General features: G+C 40.6%; 1 long non-coding RNA gene across 1 annotated transcript; it reads left to right on the top strand.

The window, feature by feature from the left end:
* The first annotated feature begins 24 nt into the window (after positions 1-24).
* Positions 25-3486, top strand: LOC146653855 (uncharacterized). The gene is made up of 6 exons (XR_014907348.1): positions 25-238; positions 1265-1294; positions 2333-2362; positions 2459-2497; positions 2591-2707; positions 2801-3486. It is a non-coding gene; the product is annotated as an uncharacterized LOC146653855 (long non-coding RNA).
* Positions 3487-7405: the final 3919 nt, after the last annotated feature.

The raw sequence follows: 7405 nt of genomic DNA on the forward strand, positions 1-7405 counted from the left end.
AGGGATAAAATATACCGAGAGGGGGATCCAATCCGGTTTGAGCTAGTTCTGGTACTGCTCGGACGTTTATGTTAAGTTACAGACTGCAGCTGGTGGAGGTGTAGGCAGAGGTAGCTGGGCTGACAAAACAACAACAAGTCCTCCTTTTGTTTGTGTAACTGTTAAAAGAAAGGCAGTGTTCCCTTTTTTTTTTTTAAATTCCTGCCGTGCAACCTAAGCAACAATGGGAAGGAAGAAAGTAAGTGGAAAGAAAATGTGTGCTTTACGTTTGGGTCGGCATGATGCAGAAATAGCGTTTTAAGAAACTGTAGCAGTTGTTTTGTGGTGTTAATACACGTATGCAGGAGCAATGCAACACGCTACGGCGTGTCCATGTGCGTGCCGTGGAGTCCACCTTTTCCTGCGCTCAGGTCTGTCTTGTCTCACTCGGCTGATACAGGGAAGTGGCGCCTTTTTACTTAGCACTGCTTTTTTCGCTCTCTTCCCCCAGTCCAGTTTAAAGCTTCTGTTTTGTAAAATGTGTGCCCGGCTGAGTTTTAATAATCACCAACTGTGCGCTGAAACAAAGGGGTGTAACCACCGTCGAGGCGCACAGGTTGGCATTTCGAGGAAATTTCTTTCGTAATTGCCTCCTTATTAATTTATTTATTTACTTGTGCTCTGGGTTGCACGCGTGCCGTTTCAGGTACCAGCTGCACCTTCGGTCACGTGTCGCGTTTTTTAGCCGCATTTGTGGCCAAATTTGGCGGAGATTTTGACCTCAGGCGAGTGTGCGCGCACTGGAAGGCTGGTGCGCGTCACTCCTGAGGTGTGCAGTCCCTTCTCCCCCTCTCTCTGGTTAGGCTCGTTAATGGCAGTTGATGGATCCTCGACAGCACAGCGACACATCTGGCCGTTTTGATGTCAAGCGGAGCTCTGTTAGTAATGGAGGATGGTCTTATTTTTTCAGTTTAGTCACACTGGTGATATAAACAGTGACAGCAGGCGGAGCGAGTCCACTCCTTATTTGTTGTGTCCACGGAGCTGCTGTTGCTCTGTGGGAAATAAACTGGCACCCGCCAGATCCTTTGAGTCAGCTCAAAAACGTGATCCTCCCCACGTACAGATTGCATAATTTCTTTGTGACTTGAAGGGAAGAAGAAGTGCCCATCCCCCCCACCATCCCCACCTCTTTGCGTTACACACCCACTTTAGCTCACTCATGAATGGTTGTTGGTTTTGGCTCATTATGTTTCTTCCCCCCTCACTCTCTTGTCTTTTTCAGGCTACCACTGATGCAGATGCAAGTGCAGAGGTTAGTATTTCCACTAATAAATTCAAAACTAATGCTGATACCCAGAATAAGATTGATGCTTCATAGCCAGCTCAGTGCATCCCAGTCTTAATCGGAGTTTTGAGACCGATCGTAAATTGGATGGGTTTTAAAGTGCAAGTTACATTGAGTTTGTGCAGCCCAAATTGTTCTTGTTTACCTGGTTTGTCTTAAATGAGTGCACAGGTAAAGAGTTTAGTGTTTCTAATACCCTAAAACAGTCAACTATTCGTTCAATTTATTTCATTTAGGGAAAAAAGGAAGGACAAAAAAATACTATACAGAATAAAGCAAATTACACTCTGATAATGCTCCACCTATGCTGATTCAGTATACATATTGAATAGGAGCAGGAAGAAGTGCACACTTGTTTAATTCCACCCCTTCTCCTTAAGTTGGCAATTAATATTTATCCAGCTTCCTTACTGATTATAAACCTAAATAATAGCAATATAGATATTGCTAATGCTAAATTTGCAGCATGAATCAAAACAAACTCCCATAATGCAAAGTTTCATCTTTGCTCCCTTAAAGGACAAATAATGAAGAGCATACAGAGTGCAATTATATCCACAGTGTGTCTTTGTCCCCTGTCCTGTAACCTCGAACCAGTCACGGCAGATGGCCCCACCCCTCCTTTAGCCTTTCTGTCGAGGTTTCTTCCTGTTAAAAGGGAGTTTTTCATTCCCACTGTCATCAAGTGCTTGGAAATTGGGGATTGTCTGATTGTTGGGGTTTTCTCTATTATTGCAACATCTTTACATTACAGTATAAAGAATCCTTAGGTGTCCTGTTGTGATTTGGTGGTATGTAAATAAAATGGCATGTCTGAAACACATGCTGGAAGTTCCTACTTCCCTTTGTGGGCTCATTGTGTCATTGTAGCACCTCTCATTGAGTAACATGTTTTGTTTTTTTTTCCCATCATAAATGCGTGGGGGGGGCTTCTCTTCCGGAGTGCTTAACTGAATTAATGTGGCCTTCTGTGTTTTGTTTTGTTTTTCTTTGTTTTTTCTTCAGCCAAGGAGAAAGTCTCAGAGGTTATCAGAGGTAAGTCTACAAAGCTCAGCAACGGCCTTGACAGATTAATCTGTGTATTTTCTCATTGCTGTGTTTGTAATTTTGGAACATCATTGTGTGTTACAGAAAGAGACGCAACCAAAACCCCAGCCAGAAAAGACAAAGGTAAAAGCCAAATCTTACCATTGCACACGTCCGCTATAACCACATAAAATGCACAGCAGGTTCATGATGCTTGGTTTGTTAATGACACCACAGGCACCCCCCAAGACCAAAAAGGTGAAAGAGGCAACCAAGACAGAGGAGAAAAAAGAAGAACCTCAGGCAGAAAAGGAAGAGGTGCCAGCAGAAAATGGAGAGGCCAAAGCTGATGAGGTATTCTAAGTTTCCCTCTTTTGTGAGCGCCACGTGACATTTACACTGTCGCAAAACAGAACAAAATAAAAGTGTGTTTTCTCCGTTCTCCAGCAGGCCGCAGCCGCAGACGAAAAGGACGCCAAGGCTGAAGAGGAGGAGAAAGCAGCAGAGTAGTCGTGTTGCCACTGAACTAACTCGTCAATGCTCCCTGTACCTCCTTTGTTGTAAAATGCAGAGAATATTTTTATCTACTATTTTCTTAAGACAGCAGTGTTTTTAGGGATATGATTGCTTTTTTTAAGAATAGTATGGTTTCCATTCAGTATCACGGCTTCTGTGAAGGGAAAGTTTATTGTGTCCTTGTGATCTTTTTGTCTTGTGTTTAATTTCTTTGTCTTTTTTAAAGCCTGTTTACCCGAGACATTTCAGAGGTACCATTTTGGAACTTTGTAACCGGTTTTGGAAAATGCATCAAAATTCTGTGCTGGATGGGTAATCGTTTGAAAGTTGTGTTCTATGTTAAGTAATGCCTTGCTCATGTTCATTATCATCACAGGAAGTCGTTGGGTTAATTTTTATGTTATTGTGTATTTGAGACCAATACGATTGATCCATGTTTTCTGCTTTGCTTTAAACTAAATGCATTAGAGTTGTACTTCTGACTTTTTTCCTATTGTGAAATCTGTTTGGTTTGGGGATTTCTCTACTAATGTAGTTTCCTCCTTTAAACAAAACAAGTTTCCTTTTGTTATAAATGGTATAAAATACCAATTAAAGTGAGGACTGATTTAACCATGCATTTCTCAGCCATTGTGTACTGTATTTGGCCAGAGGGATTTATTTTAAATGACCTATTTCAGATGTTTCTATTGTAAACCACTTAAATTATAGATATTAGAAATTCCTCAAACTAAAATGCCTAAGTTACTAATTGTTGCTTTTTCATTTTTTTTAGATTTCTCAGTTAATTTGATAAGAGAATCACTGAAGATCACTTTATAAAGATGGTGACATTTACACTGATCAGGAATAACATTATGACCACAGGTGAAGTAAATAACAGTGATTAAATCTCCATCATAGCACCTGATGGTGGGTGGGTTATATTAGGGAGCAAATTAACATCTTGTCCTCAAACTCGATGTGTTGGGGGCAGGAAAAATGGACGAGCGTAAGGATTTGAGCGAGTCTGTCAAAGGGCCATATTGTGATGGCTAGATGACTGGGTCAGTCGATCTCCAAAACTTCAGCTCTTGTGGGGCATTACTGGTCTGCAGTGGTCCATGGTGAACCAGCAACAGGGTCATGGGTGGTCATGGTTAATTGATCTGCGTGGTAAATGAAGGCTGCCCTGTGTGGTCAGATCCAATAGATGAGTTGCTGTTGCTCACATTGCCAAAAAATGTTAATGCTAATTTTGATGGAAAGGTTTCAGAATACACAGTCGGTTGCTGTTTGTTGCATATGGTGTTTAATAACCTCAGACTTTAAAGGCTGCCCATGCTGACCCCCAAAAGTACCAACAATGGGCGCTTGACCATCATAACTGGAGCACAGAGCAATGGAATGGAGGTGGCTTGGAAACAGTATTCCCAGATAGCTATGGGCTCTTTCAACAGGATAATGAGCCATGCCACACAGCAGAATGATTTGAGGAGCATGAGTTTGAGGTGTTGACTTGACCTCCAAATTCCCCAAATCTCAATTCAATCAAGCATCTGTTTGATGTGCTGGACAACTGTCTGGTCTATGAAGGCCCCACCTAGCATCTTGCAGAACAAAAATGACCTATTGCTAACATTTTGGTGCCAAATACCATAGCACACCTTCAGGGGTCTAGTTGAGTCCATGCCTCAATGGGTCAGAGTTATTTTGGCATCGAAAGGGGGACCAACACAACATTAGGCACATCGTGTTACGACTGATCAGTGTAAATATCTGACCATTGTGCTTGGGGTGTTTGGTACTGAGCTCCTGAGCCCCTACTGTACACACAGTTTGGCCCAAGATTTTCTATGTAATTATTGATTATGTACGTTCAAAGTTGCATTTGCTCATCAGCTAAAAATAATTAAGATCTTGAACCTTGACAGTGGCACAGAACCACTTTAAAAAAAACATTTTGCAATTCTCCACATAGAATAGAATGCCCTTATTGTCACTATACAGTTGTACAATGAGATACAGAGCATCTCCTACGCTATATACATATGGACAGTATTAACATAGGGAAAAAGATATATATATATATATATATATATATATATATAAAATGTACAAATAAACAAGCCGGTTTTTATAAAAAAAAGTAATATGTAATAAATAGTGTTGTGTATATACAGTTGAGTTATTGCACATAGAATTGGCATTGCACAGCGGTGGTCCATAGAGGAAGTGGAAAGAAAAAAAATTGGGGGGGGGGGGGGATGTGTAATCGGTGCATGTGTGAGTTCAGGGTGGTTATGGCTTTGGGGAAGAAACTGTTTTTGAGTCTGTGGGTTTTTGTGTTGATGCACCTGTAGCGCTTCCCTGAGGGAAGCAGGCTGAACATATTGAAACCAGGGTGGGAGCTGTCCTTGATAATGTTTGCTGCTCTGCTGAGGCAGCGGGAGGAATAAATGTCCATCAGGGAGGGGAGAGGGCAGCCGATGATCTTTTGTGCTGTCTTGACTACACTCTGAAGCCTCACTCTATCCGCCTTGGTGCAGCTGCGTACCATACCGTGATGCAGTAGGTTAGCAGGCTCTCAATGGACGAGCAGTAGAAGGTCAGCAGCAGGTTGGAGTTCAGCTTGTACTTCCTGAGGACTCTCAGGAAGTGCAGTCGCTGTTGGGCCTTCTTGACGACCGCTGAGATGATGTCTGTCCAGGAGATGTCAGCAGAGATGAGGACACCAAGGAACCGGAAGGTGTGGACCCTCTGCACACACTCCCCGTTGATGTAAAGGGGGGCCAAGTCGGTGCTGTGTCTCCTGAAGTCAACAATGAGCTCTTTGGTTTTCTTAGTGTTCAGTACATGATATACTTGGCATGCTGGGAAATAGACCAGTCCTTTTAAAGTGCTTTATTACTCTAACCTTTTGGATAGGTTAAAGAACCAGTTGTTATGTACCACTACTAGTAAAAGTTATAATTTTATTTTTAAGAAGAAAATCATGGTGAACAACATCTGTGGCCTGCATCTCTCGGTCAGCAATGATTTTCTTCCTGTGACCTCTCCCTCAGCCACATAAGTCAGTCCTCAAACTATATATATATGACGATCAAAGAAAAGAGACCACAGAGAAGATACGTTGGCTCATAACTTGTACTAAGTGTACATGTCAAAATATACAAACACACAGTCAAATAAACGGTCCTATTTTTATTCCTGCATACACACTTCCATACATACTTTAGAAAAACAAGAGCCAAAAATAATGGGCGCAAGTTTAGGAAAAGATTACCCACATGATCAGAGAGGGCAAATGCAGTAGTTCTGCTATATATGAAAAAGACTGGGCAGGTAGAGTTTTAAATGTAATAAACATTCTTTTTAAAGGAACCTCACCTGAAGCACTTAAGTGGATGCAGTGAAGGAGGGTTGGTGTAACAAAAGAAGATGCTAGTGATAGGGTGAGATGAAGATAAATGTACTGCTATGGCGGCCCCTAAAGGAAGTGAATGAAGAAAAACTGACTGGTTTTTTGTTTGTTTGTTTGTTTGTTTGTTTTTTACATAAAACCCCAAAGAACACGTTCAACTTTAACACCAAAGGCAGATCTTTTATGTGAAACTATAACACATCTGACAATAATGTTGTCTATAATAGCCTTACCAAATCGTTCCAACAATATAGTGTATATGACAGATCTTTTGTTTACAGTCTAGGCTTTCAACCTTGTCATCACCCACTGCAGGTCATGCCCATCCAGAGTGGAACAGAAAGCACGGATGAGTAAGTGTAATTTTCAGCTCTCAGAATGACTCATGTAGAGAAATTTTAAAAGGTATAAGACACAATTAACCAGTACTGAAAATAAAATAAAAATGCGAAAAATGCCATGCATATTTTTTTCTTTTCTTTTAACTTTTTTTTAAAAAAAATTTTCTTTATGTATCTTTGGATATTTTTATTTGCTTTTTCAGCAATTGAAATGACCTTCCGGTATCTGTTGCTCAAGTCAAGAATGAGTTTTGATTCTCAGATTTGTAATACATCATTTTTCGTGTTTATTTAATCCTGACCGCATGCCCAATATATCCTGTCTATAGGCCCAAGAGGGGAAAAACAAAACAAAACAAAACATGTATTTTGCATAAGGAACAATCAATAGAATATTATTATTGCTTCAAAGATTACATAACAATGCAATTTAACAGTTAATTTTAGTGTCGTAAATGTGCAATCAAATGGCAAATTCTTTGGTAAAAGCTGTCAATTTTATACAATTCACAAAGAATATAAGTGCAAGTATATTTCATAATAACCCACCAATAAAAAATACCCTGCACTTTAGATAAAAAGCATGAAATACAGATTTCTATATATATTTATACAGCGTACTAGAGCCGAGGATGGCAATATTATTAGGGCTCATCACTGATAATTTCGGAAAACCGGTAAAACGCATTTATCAGGAGGTCGATAAGGCAATTTTGCGACCATTATCTATGACGTCATGTGCAGAACTCACGACCTTGGTCGCTAAAAAAAGGGGGCGCGCGATGGATTGAT

Source organism: Rhamphochromis longiceps, linkage group LG14 (assembly GCF_057381845.1).
Source record: "Rhamphochromis longiceps isolate RC_006_pf linkage group LG14, R_longiceps_female_GT1.1, whole genome shotgun sequence".
In the NCBI taxonomy this organism is placed as follows: domain Eukaryota; kingdom Metazoa; phylum Chordata; class Actinopteri; order Cichliformes; family Cichlidae; genus Rhamphochromis; species Rhamphochromis longiceps.